Raw genomic sequence first — 20,199 nt, 5'->3', positions numbered from 1 at the left:
CCCAGCTGGCTCACTTTCAGATTTGGGGCACTCGGGCCCTGCTGTGGGAGGCACAAGAGGCAGCTTCTGACTGCCCTCGGGTGCCTCGGAATTCAGAAGGGTCGGATGCAACTTGAAGTAAGCAAAAGGCCTCCTGCCCGCCTACCCACTTGCTGTCTGCCCCACAAAACTCCCGTGAGACCTGAAACGACACGGTTCAGACCCACTGGGCAGGGAGAGAGGAAGGAAGCGCGGCCAAAGGCTCAGGGTCAGCTGCTGGGCTTCCATTCCCACGGGCGCCTCTCATTATGCTTCTCGGGAACAGAAAAGTGCAAACCTTCGCCCTCACCGTAATCTCACCCTGCTGTCCCGGAACAGGCTCCCCCTCTGGAAAATCAGGGGATAGTGCAGGGGTGGGCCCTCATTCTGGAGTCCCCCATTTTTCAGTGGTTTCAGGTACACACCTTCCAGCCGTGACCTTGGACAACTGTCTTTGCCCCTCTGTGCCTCAGTTTCCCTAGTAAATTAGTTACTGCCTGACAAGTGTTTAGAAGCAGGCCTGATATATTGAGTGTATCTGTTACCTGTCTGTGTCAGCTATTATCCCCATGGCTAGGATAATAACAGTACCTGCCTCATCGAGCTGTTGTGAGGGTCGAGTTAAATAATGCATGTCGAGTGCTCTCCTGTGTTAAGCGTTTATTTGTCTTCGTCAAGATAATAGTATGGGAGTACAGATCTTAGTCCCTGAGGTGCCCGGAGATTGGCATGGTGGCTGCTGGTGGCTTCCTGGGAATGGAGCGCAGGGTCTTGCATGGCCCCAGCGGCCATGTCGGTTTGACAGCGTTGCCGAGCTGGGTGTGGCTGAGCTGTCTGGCTGGCCAACTGCTGCTCCCTCGAACCCATTTAAACCAGCTCTGTCTGGCTTGGCTTTCTCAACACACCACTCTGGCAGCTGTCACAGGCCCAGAGCACTGGGCAAAGTGTCAGGCCTGCTGCAAAATACATTGGAACTTTATCTGACCCCCTGGCTCCTGTCCCAACCAGAAATACATTGGCTGGAACTTGCAGCCAAGCTGGAGCAAGCCTGGGGGATGGAGGAGGAGGGTAGCCATGGATCACAGGCGAGATATTCGTCCCACACCCTCCATCTCTGTTGCCCCCCCACAGCCCTGTTTTACTTGTACAATTCTACTAATTACTCTCTTTCTAGTTATGAAGTGGTTTTTAAAACCATGGGCTCAATCTTGATTTGCACAGAAAGAAGAAAAACAAGGACCATTCCCCCAAAACTCTGTCAAGTTCACTGCATACCATTCCTCTTTTTCTTCTGTCATTATTGATTTGTGGCAGGCTTTTTGAAGGCCAGGACAATTCTCTGTGCGGTGGCGCCGTCTGGAACTCCCCAGAAAACGCCCATGACAATGGCAGCAGAGGCAGCCACGCCAGATTGGGATCTGGCGAGCTTTGCAGGGAACATTGCCCAGTCCGAGAGAGTCTGCCCCAGTCAGGGCCCGGTCTGCCTCCGTGCCCTGCTCCCTGTCGTGACTCCCACAGGGAGGTTCCCGCAGCAAACAGGTACCCCTCAGAGACCATTGTCTAAAATAAAAGGAATTCCAGGAGCACCCCACCCCAAGCACTCATTTGAGCAGTCAGTAGAGCTTGTTAGTGAACAGAAACAATGTGTTGTGGCCTGAGAGAACTTTAGTCATCAGGTTCCATTTTTAAAAAAGCATTTTATTCATTCATTTCTAGAGAGAGGGGATGAGAGGGAGAAAGAGAGGGAGAGAATTGTCTCCCAACCAGGGACCTGGCCTGCAACCCAGGGCACGTGTCCTGACTGGGAATCGAACCAGCGACCTTTCAGTTCAGAGGGCAGCGTTCAACCAACTGAGTCACACCAGCCTGGGCAGGTTGCATTTTTGAGAGCTCCAGAGTTCCTCATTACACAGGTAATAGTGTCAAGACCCTAAGCCTCACAGATTTGGAGTTCCTTAGATTATTCGAAAAGCCAGCCTGGCCATATTTGAGTATGGACTGGATACGATTTGATATTATGGAACTATTGTGAGCTTCCTCGGATGTGAGAATCACAATGTGATTATGTGGCAGAACAGCCTATTCCTAGAAAATTCATGTTGAAGTACTTGAGGGTGAAACCGCATAATGCCTGCAACTTTTTTTTCCAAATGGTTCACCCACACACACAAAAAAGTTAAGAATATAACAACTTTTAAGCTAGGCAGAGAGGGTATCTAACACCCTGAGCTATCTATGAGCTAGGTAGGGTGTTCGTTGTAATTTTTGTATGTTTGAAGGACTTTCTCAGTGAAACATTAAAGGAAAAACATTTAAATAAAATAAACCATTCACATGCAAGACAACATAGCATTCAGCTTATTCCAGCTGAATCCGACCTCTCTGGTCTGAGGACAGAATAACAAACAAGATGGCCTCCGGGCCTGCTGAGTTGAGACAACCAAAGGGAACCATTTTTAAAGAGTTTATTAGATACTTGTCTGGAAGCAGTACTACTCATTCATCTTTCTCGTTCCTGACCAGGAGAGGACTCATCTTGGAAACTGGTAGATTTCAGCTCTTTTAGCTGCTCGGAACCAGATTTAACACAAGGCAGGAAACACGTTTTTAAGACATACTAGGAGCGAAGCCCTGAGACTTCACCGAAGATGTTCCCCCTGTCTGTAACTGACACTGAGAACAAGGCACCCAGTTTCTTCACCGTGGTTGTTACAAGTTGAATTGTAACTCACTGCCCCGCCCTGCTAACTCCCAAACTGAAATCCTAACCCCAGCACCTCCGAATGTGACTTTACCTGGGAATAGGGTCATTGCAGATGTCATCAGTGAAGCTGAGGCCAGTAGGGTGGACCCTAATTCAAGCTGACTGGTGTCCTTAGAAAAAGGGGAAATTTGGGCCCACAGACAGACACACACAGGGGAAAGGCCGTGTGCAGATAATGGCAGAGATTGGAGTGGTACTTCCACGGGCAGGAATCCCCCGATTGCCAGCAGACCACCAGAAGCTGGGTGAGCGGCTTAGAATATGCTCCTGCTCCCAGCCCTCGGAACCAATGCTACTGACACCTCGATTTTGGACTTCAGCCTCCAGAACTGAGACAGTGAACTTGTTTAGCCTGCCCAGTTTGTGGTAATTTGTTATGGCAACTCTAGCAGACCAATACGGTAGAAAAATATACACACCATAAATGTACTGTTCTAATCATTTTTAAAATGTATAGTTCACAGACGCTAAGTACATTTGCATCGTGCAACTGTTTTTTATTTTTTGCCAAGGCAAGTCCTGGGACCCTGGCAGGTGGGAAGGCTGAGGTCCCTCTACTCCTGCTCAGCTGAGGGACCCGTTCTGTCCCATGTGTGGTGAGAACAGTGCCCACGACCTCCCGCCAAGGTCTCCTTGTCCTGTGTGGAGAAATGGTCATGGCATCATGGCTTGCAATTTACTGAGCAATTATGATGTTCCGGGGTCAGGCTAAGGGCTTTACAGGGATTATCTCTTTTAATAATCACAGTAACTTTATCAGGGAGGTGTCATTAGTCCTATCTGACAGGTGGGGAAATTGAACCTCAAAGAGATGAAATAATATGGCTCCGTGTTGGGGGCCCTAGATGGTGTGGGGGTGCAGGTCTTAACCACTTTGCAATACTGCCTTCAATATCTTTTGGCCACACTGGCCTAGGAGAAAATAAAAAGCATACGATGTTGATCAGATTGAACATCTTTGTGCCGAGTCAGCCAGTGCCCTGGAGCCCCCACTGCGGGCACTGCTGCACCAACAGCCCCCTGTGCCATGTCCTGTGCTCTGGGGTGGGACTCCGACAGCCCAGGAATCCTGGCTTCCACCTCGGCTTTCCAGGTCACTTTGAAGGTGTATTTATGAAGGTAGGAAAAAAAAAACATTTTATTTGACAGCTTGTTTGCTACCTTGACTTATACATTTTGACCATTTAAACTTGTGGTATATGGGTTTCCATCTGTGCTCTTGCTCGGTGCCCCAGAAGTCAGGGGCAGGCCATGTACCATGGTTTCCTTGAGCCAACAGACTTCCAATGGCCTCCCAGTGGTGGCCAGAGCTTGAGAATCCTTTGGAGTAAAAGGGAGAAGCCACAATCTGTCTGCATGGACCAGGCCCACTCTTCCCTCCAGCAATTCCTTCCTCAAGGAGGAGGAAGACCATTGCAATGGAGGGGGGGCAGGCGGGGGGAGGATAAGTCCAGTGCGCCCAGGCGGTCTGACCTGATGGTCCACCTCCCGCAGAACCTGCCTCTACCTGCTCAGCTCAGACTTTCCTCAGTCCTCAAAGTGCATTTGTTTTCTTTCTCTTCTACATACACCTCTCTGTTTCCCAGAGTAGAAAATGCTAAAGCAGGTTTGCTGCCGGAGAAGAGGGAAAGACTGGGTTGAAGAGAAATACAGAAAGGGGTTCCTGCAGGGCGGGGTCTTGAGAAGGAGCCCTGGTGGACGGGGACACGGGGAGAAGAGTGAGCGGGAGAAGACGGGTAAGCCAGAGGGGGCAGCTCCCAGACTGGTCCTGCTGGGAAGGGCTGCTCTGTGTGAGGGAGGCAGGGTTGTCTAGGCAAGCCCCCCCCTCCACCCCACCCCCATGCAGCCTCTTGGGCCAACCACAGTCCCACTGCAGGGCGGACCGGACACACTGACCCGGGCTGAGGATTGGCCCAGGGGATGAGGGAAGGCGGACAGGGGCTAAATATGCCCTGGTATGCCTGTTGCCTCATTCAAGTCCCTTTCTTCCGCAGTGCCCTGATGGGTGGCTGGGATTGTGGTGTGGGGGAGGGGAGAATTCGCTCTTGCCCTTCTAGGTTCTTCTGGCAGCTCTAAATTAAATTGACATGAAACAGAAAATCAAATTTCATTTCATGTGTACAATGTGAATAGGTCGTCAGGTAACTGAAACTCATAGAACCTCAGGAGCTGAGGAAAAGGGTGTGGTCTGGGGACACGAAATGGACTAGGGCCACTCCCAGGAAGGCAGAGGAGCTGTCTGGACAACAAAGGGTTGCCTGTCACTCAGATAAGTTTGGGGGGGCGGGGGGGATCTGAAGGAATGAAGGGCTCTGTTCCTGGTATGGACCCCTTTTCCAATGTAAATGTAGATAGTTGGCGGGGGGGGGGGGGGGGGGGGGGGAGAAAGAGCTTTTTCTGAATCTGCTGGGCTCTGATTGCTTTTAGATCGAAATAATTTTTATGCCGAAGTGGCACATTCAGAGAGCCTCGCTCCGAGCCCCTCAGCTGGCCCCCAGGCTGCCGTGGTGCACTCTCCCCAGACCCTCGAAGCCTTGAGGGCTCAGCTGCCGGTCGTCACACCCGCATCCCCAGTGAGGCTGCGAGAAGCGAACAGGTGACTGCCTTGTGCAAGGTCCCCCAGCCAGGAAGGTGTGAACACAAGATGTGCTGTGCGCAGCACTAGGCCCTGGGAAAGGAAAACCACCGGCCAGATTCCAGAAAGGATACAGTTCTCATGGTGACTACCCTCAGGTAAACCTATTGATTTAGCACTTACTGGCTGCTTTCCCTCTTGCCTAACCCCCTGAGCCCATGGGAAAGGCCCTGTAAGGTCATTCATTCATATCCCCACTGCGTAGGTGAGGCATCTGATGCCCAAAGGGGTTAAGTCAGTTGCCCAGGGTCACACCACAGCAAGATACGAAATCGACAGCCCAGGTCTGAGGGCAGAGCTTGTGCCCACCTGGTCCCCAAACGTGAGCCTCTGCCAAGTTCACACGCACAGAGAAAACCCGCAGAGAACACGTGTCGTGGGTGAAGGAGGGCCTGGTCCCAGGCAGTGGGGAGCAGCTGTGTGGGCAGGAGCCGGGAGAACGTGTGACGAGCGCAGCTCTGACGGTGGCAAACAGCACGTGGGAGTGTGTTGACGGTGGCCCTGTGTGTTCCTGCTGGCAGCAGGGTGCTCTGGTCTGTGTTGACAAACAAGAGTTTGGGCAGGCTCCAGGCTGGGGCAAGGACAGAAGCAGAAGCGAAGCACTGGGAGGAGAGGACACGACCCGAGTTGACGGCAGCCACGGGCTGCAGCTCCCAGAGTGAGGGGCAGTGGCGCAGCAGCTGTTGTTTTCTCAGCTGACCTCACTGGGTGTGGATCACCCTACAAACCACCTGATGCCCATAAACATGAAAAACAGGAGCGGGGACACACTGTGAGGAAGAGAGTGTTCTTCCTGGGGTGCTAGTGGCACAGGTGGAGGTTTTGTCAACAGCTGGAGCCTGTGTAAACACGTCACCATTCCCACAGCCAGGCAGATTCCTCAAAAGCCAGCTTCTCGGAAGAGCGGCACCCCTGAGAACCAGCGGGCTCCTGACTGTAATCGGAACCCCTGTGTCTCACATTCACCTCTTGGCAGCAGACACAGGTGCAAGCCTGCAAAGGCATCTCAACCTGGAAGTCACCCTGAGGGAGACTTGCTGGGGCTCAGTCCCCACCCCACCACTCCCCCGGGAGGTCTGCCCACCAGAATGCCTCCTTTACCTGCTCCCTCTCCATTGGCGGAACTGTATGCTACCTCCAAGACCCTATGTATTTCTCACCACCTCCTGGAAGCCTTCCAACGAGCCGGGGAGGCCTTGGGACTGCCTCCTCGGAACTCCGGCTCCCCTTGTCCGCAGAGCCCCTCACACGGGCTCACCCCGTGGGTACTGCCTGAACATCTGCTCTGTGCAGGGCACCAAACTGAGCAAAACCGGGACCTACGAAGACCCCTGAAGTCCAGTAGCTGCCCTCAAGGATCTTATGTTGGGCAAGCACACCAGTGAGGGTGTGACAGGGCTGGACAAGACCTGGAGGCGTCATCCAGTCCGTTCCCCTGCCTCCAGGCAGCACCAGAATTATCCCAGCCGGGCAAGCCTTTATCTTGTTTTGAGGACTTCGGAAGCTGGGCGTCCCACGCCCTTCCCTGGTCGGTCATTTTCATGTCTAAACATTTCTAGCCAGGAAGTCCTTCCTCATGTCTAATCAACTCTCTGTAATGTGAGTTTTTATCCTGTGGCTCTTACGGGTCTGGCTGGCGACAGGGGAACGACTCCTCTTCCCAGCCTTCATCTTAGGTCAGAAGCCACGAGAGTCTCTGTGTGAGTCTTTGGGACTTGTCCCTAGGCAAGTCCCTACCACTCTGAGCTTCAGTGGATCTTCAGCTTCATCCTAAAATAAGGCCAACGAGGCCCACAGTGCAGGAATTAAGAGTGTCAAATGTGAATGTGTGGAAGAGTCCAAAATCACTACTAACAGGAGGCTATAATTATTATTAGTAAGTAATAACCACCCATCCTGGCTGAACCATTGAATAAGGTAGTTTCCAATGTGGTGGTACACAAGATAATTTTAACTGATACAGAAATAAATATTTTAAATTAAAATTTAATTTGTGTCAATATTATTGCTTAGAACAAAGGCATGTTTTTAAAAACACAAAAACTTAATGTTGTTTTAAAGAAATAATATTGACTAAGTAATATTCCAGGTCACATAAATCCAGGGTAGAAGTCACAAAGGTGGTTTGAGAAACTTTGGCCGAGTACAGACGGTGAAGGAAAAAAGGGGGGGGGGGTTCTTAAGAGTGGGCAGGTGAGCCGAGTCAGGGGACAGGAGAAATGAAGGCCCGGAGGACGGGAGCAGACAACTGTGGAGCATCCTGCCCACGGACGCCCTCTCTGGGTCCTGGAATAGTCTCCAGGGCCGCCATACAGGGGGGGGGGGGCGCTGGACAGCTCTGGCCCCACCCTGAGCCTCCTGCAGCCCTGCCCATTCATGGTTCATGAGACTGTGCTGTGGAGCCCGCACCGCCCAAGCAGTTCCCCTCCTCTCCTCCCCAGGTGGGATTGGACAAAGAGGCCCTGGCATAAAGGTCCTCCGAGACCCCCTATATGGCAAGTCCAGGGACCAAAGTGAATGAGAGAAAGACCCCCACCCTCCAGAAGCTCACAGCTGAGCCAAGCCAACCCAGATAAGATGGCGCTGGGCCTAAGGCACAGGGCAGGCTGGAGGAAACGGTCCTCTCCCCTTGTGGGTCCTCGACCTCCAAGGACCAGACATTCTACTGGACGAGGACATCACCTCCCTGTGTCCCAGGAAGGGGCCCCTCATGACCCCCCAGCACTGAGCATTGTAACGCTTCCCCCTGAGTCAGGCTTTCCCAGACCTTGGGTCTCCTCAGGGGTTCTCTGGAGTCCAAGAGATCTCTGCCAGGCTTAAAAATGGTTGTGTTTTCATTTTGGAATAATCTGAAAAAATCAACATAAACATATTCTACATCATCTGGCTGCTTGGCTTACAGCCTTATGCTGTGATCACAAACTTTTAGTGTGTACATTTGCACTGGTGTTTATGAAAAGCAGTTTACTTGTTCTGTTTTTCAAAAGATTTTATTTATTCATTTTTAGGGAGAGTGGAAGGGAGGGAGAACGAGAGGGAGAGAAACAGTGACATGTGAAACACTGACTGGATTGCCTCTCAACTATGTGCACCCTGAACCCACCACCCAGGCATGGACCCCGACCCAGAACCGGACTGGCGATCTTTCGCTTCAAGGAACAACATCCAACCAACTGAGCCACACCAATCAGGATGAAAAACACTTAATTTGTTTTAAGTAGAAGCTACATACAGAAAAACACATACGCTTTAAGTATGTAGCTGGATGAATTTTCACAAAGAGAACACACATTTGTGAAAACAACAATACTCAGATCAAAAAACAATATTATTATTGTCCTCCCACCCAGAGACTCACCCTCAAGACCCCCCACAGCCCCGAAGTTAACCACTATCCTGACTTCTCCCACCGTAAATCAGTTCCTGGTTTTGAACCTGATGTAACTGGGTCACAGAGAGTAACTCTTTAGTCCCTGGCCCCTTTACGTCAACATTATGCCCATGAGATTTCTTACTGTTGTTGGCAGGTAGCTGAAGTTGACAGTGGCTACCTTCTCATCCAATGAATCCTCAGATATGGCTCTTGGGGTCCCATGAATCTACTAGTTGGAGAAAAGCCCATGTGGGTGCCTACTGGCTCAGAAGGGAGCTGGAAGCAGCCAGCTGCAGACTCGCAGTCCGGTCCTGGCTGTTCACTCCACAGCCCCGGTCCTGCCTCTCCAGACCTGCAGTTTCCCCAATGCACACAGCTCGGCCAGGCCTCTCGGTCTTTGTAGATGCTGCTCCTTCCCTTTGCCTGGGATGCTATCCTCTTGCTTGTCTGCCTAGCAAAGGCCTTCGTCTTGTGTTCTCTGAAAGGCTGCCCCCTCTGTGAGGTCTCTCCTGTTTCCTTGGGTGGCCTCAAGCAGCCCTTCTCTGGTGCTTCCACCTATCACACAGTGTGGTCACAGCAGGCCTGCCTCCCCATTAGACTGCAGGCTTCCGTGGGAGGGTGAGGGGACACTGGACTCGTTCTCAGAGCAACCCAGGAGGGAGTCTTGCTGCACCCCCACCCAGGGCAATCAGAGGAAGGGGCAGGGTTCTCTGTCCTGGTTCACCCGCCCTGTTAAACATGGGGTTCAGTTGGCCCCAGTACCCTTGCACCATCAGCAAGGTGGACAGCATCAGAACTGTGGCACAGTGCTTTCCTAGACAAGCCACCACACCAGGGAATTAAAAGAGAGCCCTGCCCCAGGGCCCAAGATGGGGATACTTTACCAGGCAGGTATCAATTTCCTGATCTGTGAAATGAGGACAATGAACCTGGCCACCTTCCTCTTTCCTGAGAAGAGTTCAAGGTTAATGAATGCCCAAGACAAGACTTAACTATACCTAAGACTGAGTGCAAGCTTCCTTGAGGCAAGAGAATAGACTTGGTGACCCTTGGTTGTCTCTTCCTGCCTGGGACTGAAGGACAGTGTGAGACCCACAATTCAGCTGCAGCTGCTCATCTTGGTCCCCCACCCTGCTCTGGGTGGGTCTTGTGTTGGAAGCCCTAGTCTGCTTATTAAGCACCTACCCTACTCATTCCTACCTACATTTGCCCAACCCTGTGCCCTGCCCTGCAAGTGCTCCGTCCACGCCATTGTAGTAATTTGGGTTTCTTTGTCTCTATTCAGGGTATTGCTCCTCTAGGCAGCCTTCTCTTAACAGTCTTGCGCATGCTGAGACTTATCTACATTGTTGGCATTTGTGACGGGTTTAGGTACTGGTCGTCCCCTAACTTCCAGTCCCCCCTCTATCTTTAGGTAGAACTAGAGCCGTGGAGTGTGCTCCTTGGAAGAGCTGGTTCGGCCGGGTGGGGGAAAAGCGTGATGCAGTTCCCTATTGCCATAGTAACCAATAACCTCTTCATTGGCTATTGAGGTTGAGATCCCGCCTCCTCCATCAGAAGAGACCAATTAGAGGCCAGTTGGTTGAGACCCTTTTGCGGCAGCAGTGGAGGGGATGCATCTGGATTCTCACCAGGGGGCAAGACCCGTGGGCACATGACCCCATTTCTCATGGCAATCCTGGGTGCAGCAGAGCTGTGTCCCAGAGTCAGTGGAAGGGGGAGGGGCGGAGGAAAGCATCTCGCAGGGTGCTTCCTCGGGCAGGACTGGATAGATGGCGAGTTGGGTGGATAGACAGGAGAGGAAGCAGTTTTTGTTCTCAGCTGTTTAGGCCCGGAGGGCCGGCTCTATGGGCTGCTGCCAGGTCCCCGAGGGCGGCCGGGCGGAGGCTCAGTTGGAGGCTCAGTTGGAGGCTCTGCTCGGCCGGGAGGAAGCTGAGGAAGCAAAGTATTAGGGAAGAGGGTGGGGAAGATCTCACTGGCAGAAGACGACTGAAGCTCCTGGAGGTGGAAGTACCTGTAGTTCCAACTTGCAGTCAAATAAGACCCGTGTTTGAATCCCCGCTCTGCCCTCGTCAGTGGGGGGCTGGAGTGGGACCCTGCACACAGGTGCCCTCCTGTCTCTGGGGAACGGGGTCGAACACCCCTTACTTGTGCCGATCCCTGTGTTGAACACCCCTTACTTGTGCCGATCCCTGTGTTGAACACCCCTTACTTGTGCCGATCCCTGTGTTGAACACCCTAGGAGTAATTCTCTCCATAACACCCTCAAAACGACCCTGAGTTGTGTGGGCACCATTTTACAAGTGAGGAAACAGGCGCAAGGAGGCCACGTAGGCAATGCCCGAGGTGTGCTCAGTCCCCAGAAAGGAGAAGGACCAGGCCGCCGACCTCCGGGAGGGGGCGGTGCCGTCCCCCCCCCCCCCCCAGGCGGCGCGGAAGGAAGCGTCATGCCAGGCTGCGAGACTTGCGTGGTTTCCTTTAGCCAAACTGCGTCAGGCTCTCTCTGGGGGTTAAACCGCTGCTCGGTTGTGACAGCGCCCGGATTGCAGGAGATCAGAAAGGGGAAACCGAGCCTGGTCCGGAAAGCTGCCTTTTGCAGGAGACAGCAGATTAAAGATGGAGGCTGCCCTCAAGGGAAGGAAGGAGAGGGTGTTTGTAACCCTTTGCCCTTTCAAAACCGCTAAGATTACTTCTGGAAGCCCTCATTTCACAGTAACAGACCAATTTAATTTAGTCTGGTTGGGACCGAGCCCTGGCAAGGAGAGACTCACATGGTTCAGTACTGATGTGTGTGTCCCAGTGGAGGGACTGAGTCCCCGGACTGGGCGCGGGATTTAGCATTACTCTGGATCGAACCTCTGTGCCTCGCATTCCTCATCGGTGAAAGGGGCTTGATTAGATTATGAGAATGAGGAAAAGCAATGACACCCAGAGCGTTTCCTGGTGCCGCCTGTTGTCTGGATGGGTCAGGCAGTCTCAGCAAAATGTGTCCCACCCCCAATCCACACACGCGCCAGTTTCCTGGGACCCCACAGGGTCACAGGGAGAGATTTTTTTCTGATGGATCTTGCAGTTCACCTCTGTGGGCCAGACACTGACGAACATTTCTGGACAGCCTAAAAGTTGGCATCTGTTGAGTGTCTGACGTGTCAGGCTCTGTGTCCAGTGTGGGACCCGGACCAACCCTTTCCATCCCCCAGAACAGCCCTTCCTTTCCCCTGAGCGACACTGTTATCCTCCTCCCCACATCGGCAGATGAGGAAACTGAAGCTTACAGAGAGGTTAAGAAAGTTCACCATGTGAATTTCAGACTCTTCCTGATACAAGTGATAAAGAAAAAAAAAAAACCCTGACTCAAACTGGCTAACTCTAAAAGGGGGAATTACTGGCTTCAGAAACTAAAAATCCAGACAAGGCTTGATCTGGAGACTCAAATAACATGATAAAGATTGACTCTACTCTGCCTTCACCGTTGGTGTCATATTTGGACACTGTGAGTGCTGCGTATCATTTCAAGTTCTAGTTCAGTAGAGAAGAGAGCCTCTTCTCAGAAACTGGGACTCGAGTTCCAGGATTTACTCTAATTATATGGTTAGGGGGCCACATGACCACACTGGTAAAAGACATTGCCTGGGGAAGTGTGGTGCTGGTGGGCAGGTCTGGTGGTCTGGTCACAGGCTCCACATCTGCAGCCTCGCCTGTACCAATGGGCTGATGGGAAGGAAGGAGGAATGTTTCTCGAAAGGAGAAACAGGAGATGGGGAATGGGCACCAGTGGCTAACTCCACCTGTGACCACAAGTCACACAATGAGCCGAGCTGGGGCCTAGACTGAGCCCTGGTCGTCTGACTCCGGAACCCACGTTCTGAACTGCACACCTTCTCTACCAGGACCAGCCTTCTGCTAAGCACTTAGTAGAGAAAACGGGTGTAGAAGGTGAGGTCACTGCTGTGGGAGAGAGCCCACCTCTTCCTCCCTGGTCTCAGGTTGGCCCTCATCACATCTGGTGCCTGTCCTCACCTGCTGCCCTGACTGCTGTTGTTCCTGGAGGATCCTGGGAGCCTTTCTGATAGCTGGGCCTGCGCTTTTACCTGCCATGCTACAGAAGGCCCTGCACATTTAGCCGGAGTTATGCACTGTCCTGGCAGCTAGTGCTTCCTGTTTCTCCAAGCAGAGGAGAGGTTCATCGGACACTGGGGCTATGCCTCCCTTTCCCTGTGTGTGGTCCTTCTCTGGGACCAGGAAGGATGTGTGCAGTGGGCAGCAACTGATTTTGAGGGCCCCGGGAGCCCTTCTCTACCATCTATATACCTTCTTTACTTTTAAAATGCCATCATGAGATGGAATTTCACTCATTTAACTCCTACTAAGATTTAAATTCCCCTGGGAGAGGGAACCAGTAGACCTTATCACACTTTAGTGAGAAATAGTTCACAAAAGCCTTCCCGAGGGCAGGCTTTGTTATCAAGGCTGCCATTTATTGAGTGCCCTCCAACTCATTCAGAAGCTTCTCGTGCATCTGAATTAGTCCTCACAACTCTGTCAGGTGGGTACTATTATTCTCCCTGCTTTACATGAAGAAAGCAAGGCTCAGGTTCTGCAAGCAGTGGGGCTGGGACATGATGGCACGGAGTCTGGTTCCAGAGCCTACTCTATCACCCCACCAAAATAACCTCTAATACTCTTCCATTTACAAATGTATTCAGTGTATTTATGTATGTCTTTTGGACCTCCCTACAATTCAGCAAGGTTGCTGGTATAGTATGATTGTGCTCATTTTAGAGGAGAGTGTTGAGGAGGCTAAGTTCAGTCAACTGGTGAGTGGCCCCAAGATTTAGACTCATTATTCCCATCCGAGGTCAGTTCTCCTGGACCCCACGCAGCACGAGGTGAGAGGAGCCTTGAGTCAGCTCACTGGTGTCCTGGGGACAGCAGTGTGGTGGGCATGGAAGCCAGGAGCTCCCAGAACAAATGCGCTGCTCCCTCCCGCTTCTTTCTCTCCTTCCTTCCACTCATTCATTCAGCCACCTGAGCACTTACTAAAGATGATGGCTGTGGGCAAGCAATGGCCAACCAAGTGCCCTTTGTGTCCTCACAGGGCTGACAGTCTAACAAATGAATAACAATAAATACTTGCAATTTCTTAAGTGTTTATGGTGAGCTGGGCGCTATGCTGAGTGCGGAACATGCACCGTCTTCATAGCCCTTTTTTTCAGGGATGAGACTGGGCCTTAGGAAAGGCTAAGGGCATTAACTCCTTTATTATGACTCCAGTCCAATTCCAGAGTCCAAGCATTTCACCACTGGGCTGGATTGCCTCCCTTTTGGGGTACAGTGAGGAACCAGTTGATGCTTACAGAGTGATGAACACACACACACACGCACACACACACACAGAGCGCTGGCTCACCCAGCATCAGAGGCAGCTGTCTAGACAGTCTCCAACGCCCTCCCCACCTCCAGGAGCCAGGGCTCATCCCGCAGAGGAAGCTGAGTCCGGAAGGCCGCCTCCTAAGGCAGGAGCAGGCTGGCACACTTCGGGACCTCCAGATGGAAACTCCCAGCAAAACTGAATTAGAGCGATCTAAGCAGAGGTCCTGGAAGGAGAGCCCAACCGCTTTCCCTGGGTAGCCTTTCAGCAGATTTCCCTGGGCCTCAGTGTCCTCTTCTCTGGGTTCATTTGCTCATAAGATGCATCAGAAGAATTATACATCAGAAACTTTGTAGAACCAGCTGGATGCTTCATCCTCCCTGCTTTCTGATCTGGTTCTTTTCCAGGATCTTCACAGGGATGATATTTCCCTCTTTGTTGCTGTGGCAACAAGGCTCAGAGAGGCTGACCCACAGCCATATATTGAGTGTTAGAAATGCAATGAGAGCCCACCCAGGTCTTGAGTCTGCTGCCTCAGCAAGTATCCACTAAGCATTCTGATGGATGTCAGAATCTGAACTGTGCCCGGGAGGAACAGGACTCCTCCCTCTAGGAGCACTGGTTCCAGTAGAAGTGGCAGACAAGAGAGAAAATGTTGGAGACATGGGCAGGATGAGGTGACGAGAGCTAGACGAGTTTTGGCAGGGCAGAGGACAGAGGTCCGGTCCCGGCTGTCTCTGCCTTGGCACTTAGGAGGACCCAGCAGAGCAAAGGTTTGGGTGCGGGGGAGTTGAAGTTGGGGAGACTGAGGAAGGCTCATGTGGGGTGCTGACTGGGAAAGGGAGTCAGAGCCGCCCCACCCTCAGAAATACCCGGACCCAGCCAACTCTCGGCCTCTCCCCACCGCCTCTCAGGCTGTTCTCTGCCTGTCTGGAGTTTCCACCCTAACAGTTTCCTCGTCTTGGGTGTTTTCCAGCCCCACCTGCCTTCCTGGAGCCCAGTTCAACCATCATTCCCGCCAGGCATAAACCAGTGTCATTCTGAGTAACTCGAGGGACCCAGGGTGACCTCACCTGCTCCAGATTCAGTTTGACTCACACTCCCTGTTTCTGGACGGTGTCTCTTGGCCATTTTTACGTCATGTTTGGGCACCCAGGGCCTTCGGGTGGCACAAGCCCCTCCCGACTCCCAATAGTTAACCAGGTCTGTGTCATGCAGGGGAAGTGGGGAGCCCTGAGGAGGACCCCTTGTCCACCTGGGAGTAACTCCCTCTGTCTACAGCTCCACTTTGGAAATCTTCTTTTTTGGCGATCTGAACATTCTGCAGTCTACTTTTCTGTTCTTAACAGAAGAGGATATTATCTAGGAAGAATCATTTAAATTATTTAATTATTCTATTGCAAATTGATTGTTCACTATGAGCCGGGCGCTCTACAGACATAACAACATTTCATTATTGGTTTTCGTTTTCAAGATGAGGAAACTGAAGCTCTGAGAGGGGACTTCTCTTGTCTAAAGTCTAAGGTCACACAGTAAGGAATTGACTGCACTGGGATTGGAACCCAGGTGTTCTTGACTCCAGAGTTGTTTAACCAGAGCCACACACCTGACCCCCTCCAGCTGCCCACAGGTAGGGAAGGGAAGAGGAAGATCATTCTGCCCACCGAGCCTGAGCCTGCTCAGAACCAGCCTCATGCAACCCCCGGGATCCCCTACGGTGACATTGGAGGGCACGGCAGCTCTGCGAGAAGCTGCTCAGGCATCTGAGGGCCGTGGCTTTCTTGGTGAGAGGAGGCCCGGAGCTACAGACCGCCCACAGGAGGCACGCCCTTGTGAGCGTGTCAGGCCTGTGCTGCTTGGTGGGAGTCGTGGCTGGTCATCCCTCAGCATTTTTATGTGGGTCCAGGCCTGCCACTCAGTTTCCCCCCCCTTTCCCTCCCACAGCTGGTTCCCGGTCTGCTCCAGGCCCCTCCCACTGGACCTCCCCTCCCCCACACACTGCCTTCACAGCAGGTGAGCCCGCACAGCCGGGAGCACTGCGGTGGCCACTGAGCACTGGAAATGTAACCCACGCAGCAGAGGCACTGATCTTAAATTTCATCTAATTTTAATTGATTTAAATTGAAGTTTTAAAATTGATCACGTTATTGGAAAATATTTAAATATGTGTGGAACAACTTGGGTATGTGAATCTACTTTTTCAACAGCAAATTTTATGAAATCTAGATACAGATAATTTTCTAAGGAAAATTTAGCAAGTGGTATAAGTGTAAGCTAGGCATCAGACTTTGAACACTGAGTAAAATAAAATGTAAAACTATCTTAATATTTTATATGGATTACATGTTGAAATGATAATATTTAATATGTCAGGTTAAGTGAAATATATCATTAAAATTAACTTTCCCTGTTTTTTAAAAAATATTTTATTATTTATTTTTAGAGAGAAGGAAAGGAAGGGAGAAAGAGGGAGAGAAACATCAATGTGTGGTTGCCTCTCACACGCCCCCAACTGGGAACTTGGCCTGTGACCTAGGCATGTTGCCCTGACTGGTAATTGAACCAGTGACCTTTGGGTTTGCAGGCTGATGCTTAATCCACTGAGCCACACCAGCCAGGGCATGCTTAAAAATAAATAAATAAAAGAAACTTTACTTAGACAGTTACAGAGGTAGTATTGGGTTGGCCAAAAAGTTTGTTTAGTTTTTTTTGTACATGGCTCTAGTAGTGGTTAGTTGTCTTTAACTTCATTCAAAACAATTTTGTTAGATTGTATTGTGACAGCTGTCCTATCAGCGTGCATTAAAAAAAAACATAAAAATTGATGAATTTTTGTGCAGCCACTTAATATTGAAGATGGAAGAAAATAATATTTTCTGCATATTATGCTTTATTATTTCAAAAAAAGGTAAAAATGCAACTGACGTGCAAAAAAAGATTTGTGCGGGGTATGGAGAAGGTGATGTGACTGATCAAACCTGTCAAAAGTGGTTTGTGAAGTTTCTTGATACTATTGACATTTTGGCCAAATAATTCTTTGCTTGTGGGGCTGTCTTATGCATTGGAAGATGTTTAGCAGCACCCCTGCTCTCTACCCATTAGAAGCCAATAGTGGGAGATAGCCGACATACTCAAAATATCCAAATCAATATAGTTACTGGTGAAAATGAAAAAAAAAAGTGTTTTATTTTCTGGAAAAAGCCATACAGACTTTTTTGGCCAACCCAATAGAAGTGAGCCAGCTGGACTGTGTAGGATCAGGAAACGAGTCACAGAAGCAAGAGGAGGGCCCTTGGAGTTGAGGAGAGAGAAAGGCGAAGGTAGCCGGCACCTGGGGGAAAGAGTCGGGGCAAAGGAAAGGCGTGGGCCTGCTCCCAGTGGGAGAGTGGGCCTCCCCTGATTTTTTAAAATGTAGCTACTAGAACATGTTTCAGTTACTTACGTGGCCCATATTATATTTCTACCAGACGATGCTAGCCCAGAGGTTTAATGTGTGAGTTCAAGTCTTGGCTCTGTGTGTTCTTGAAGAACTGAACCAACCTCTCTGGACCTCAGTTTTCTCACCTATTAGACAGGGATAATAGAAGCATAGAGGAATAAATGAGATATGCCAGGTTTGTGAAGCACTTACCACGGTGTCTGACATATAATAGTGCTCAGGGGAAAATACATTATTATAGGCTTCCTTTTATCATAACACTCCAAGTGCAGTTCAATTGAAGTCAATATTTATTGAGGGCCTACTATGTACTGAGCTGTGGGGATTGGATGGAGACAAGCCTGACTACTGCCTCAGGTCTTGTGGAACTCCCACCTGCCAGGCAGGAGGCAGCCATGACAAGAAACAGGGTGTGTGCAGGTGGTGTTAAGTGCTGCGGAGAAGGATAATTGCTAGAGAGTAGCTCCGGGCTGCTTTAGCAGGAGTGGCCAGGGAAAGCTTCCCTGAGGAGCAGGGGACATTTGAGCTAAACCTGACCAGTGTGGAACAAACCAGGTGGGGCTCTGAGGGAGGGCTGTTCCCAGCAGAGAATAACTAATGCAGAGGCCAGAGTGCAAGCCCCTGCCTCGGCTGTCTGTATTGCACAGTCTGCTTCACCAAACTTTCCACTTCTTACATGCAACTCTCTCCCGGCCATTACATTGTCCCTGTGTCCCTGTGTGTTTTGTAAAGCTGGTGCACACTGCCCCCACCTCATCTGTCCTGTGTGCTCCTCTTGGCCTTCGGCCTTCACAGACCTCCTCTTCCATTGGCCCTCTAGCTGAGGTCTCCTGTTCCAGCCCGTTTCCCTGACGGTTCCTGTCCCCGCTGGTCTCCCTCTGGCTTCCTTCCAGGCAGAGTGCTTTGTTTTGTACCATCCTGGTTCCCTCCTAGCCCCCTTCATTTTCCTGGGGGCAGTGTGCCTTTCCGACATACTTGCCTCCTGTCCTAGGGCAGGAACCAGAACCAGAACCAGAACCAGAACCAGTTCTCGCTGCACTCTTCCCAGCACAGAGCCAAGTGCCATTCAATAGCTCCTATGGATTGCCACATCCCTTCTTGGAGAGGCATGTCTGCCCAGGCAGAGTGGAAAATCCCTGGCTGAAGGAAGGGCCATGGAAATTTCTTGTTAACGTTCCTTTTCCAGACTTGGACTTGCCCCAGAAAGCAGTCAAGCATTTTGCCCAGTGACCTGCAAGCAGCTCTGTTCTTCCTCCTCCACTCCCACCCGGGGCTGGAACCAGGGAGCCGGGATGGGTGGGTGGGGCTGGGGAAAGCCACAGTGGGCAGCAGGTGACCTCTGAGATCTGCCTCAAAGAATCCCTCTTGGTGTCCTCTAGCCCCACCCTCTCAGTTCAAAAATGAAGGAACACCAGTCAGTGGCAAAATCACACTAGACTGCACGTCTCCCCACTCCCAGTCCAACCTCTTTCATTGCTCCAGGGGCCTGTTTCCTCATCTGTAATATGGGAATAATAATAATAGTTCCTGGGGAGGGATGGTTAGGTAGGCTGGGATGGGAGTAAAAGACAGAAAACTGTACTTGAACAACAATTAAAATAAAAATTAAAAAAATAGCTCCTACTTCATAGGATTAGTAATTTGCTGAGTTAAAGATGTGAAGAGTTCTATAAACAAGAGCTCTGTATCCTCTCTAGTCCTTCAATTGCCCTTCCTCGTAGCCCCGTGGTGGGATATGCTGTTTGCATTCTGTGAGTGGTTGACTTCTGGGGGTGTGGGTGGGGCATGGTGGGGGGCGTGAGTAAGGGCTAGAAGTCATCACCAGAGGCAGGCCGCCCCTGTCTTGTCTATAGACTGGCCTGTATCTGTCCTGCTGCTTTTTAAAAATGTACACAGATGCAATTACAGTGAATGAAATACAAATTCATTTAATACTGTTACTGGAGTTACAGGTTTGTCATATTTTAGCCCAACCAATGATACCTAACGGAGGTTCAGGGTGGGTTGGGGGCCCCTGGGACAAGTGCCCTAGTCTTCAGCCCTTTTCCCCGGGGGGGCCTGGGCCCCTCTCCTGTGCTCAGAGATGTGCCGGCCTAGATCAGCTCTACCACTCTCCTCAGCCCTCAGGCTACCCACCCTCAGATGGTCTCCAGTCTCCTCCTCCCACAGGACAGGGAATCTGAATGCCTTGGGGGAAGCCCAGGTGAGAAAATGAGGCTTTGGGGCTGCAGTTTCATCCTTCCTCCTCTTGGAACCTGACCTCACTCTGTCTGACTGACACCCTTCTCTCCTCCAACTTCCTAGAAGACACAGAAGACTGCAGATCCCGCCCTTCACCACTTCCCACTTCGCAGTGCTGGGTGCAGTGGGACTGGACCGCGGAGGGGAGGTAATCTGAGTTTGGATGGGCCGTGGCGTGGCATAAAAGTGCCTGGAATTTGTGCACTGTTGGCAGAAATGTAAATGGTGCAGCTGCTGTGGAAAACAGCTACAGTGGTTCCTCAAAAAATTAAAAAGAGAATTATTATATGATCCAGCAATTCCACTGTTGGGAATATACCCAAAAGAGGTGAGAGCAAGTCTGAAAGAGTCACTGGTA

The sequence above is a fragment of the Artibeus jamaicensis genome, unplaced genomic scaffold (genome assembly GCF_021234435.1).
Source record: "Artibeus jamaicensis isolate MK-2021 breed Jamaican fruit bat unplaced genomic scaffold, CSHL_Jam_final contig_332, whole genome shotgun sequence".
Lineage (NCBI taxonomy): Eukaryota > Metazoa > Chordata > Mammalia > Chiroptera > Phyllostomidae > Artibeus > Artibeus jamaicensis.
Note: the sequence above shows the minus strand (reverse complement) of the source record.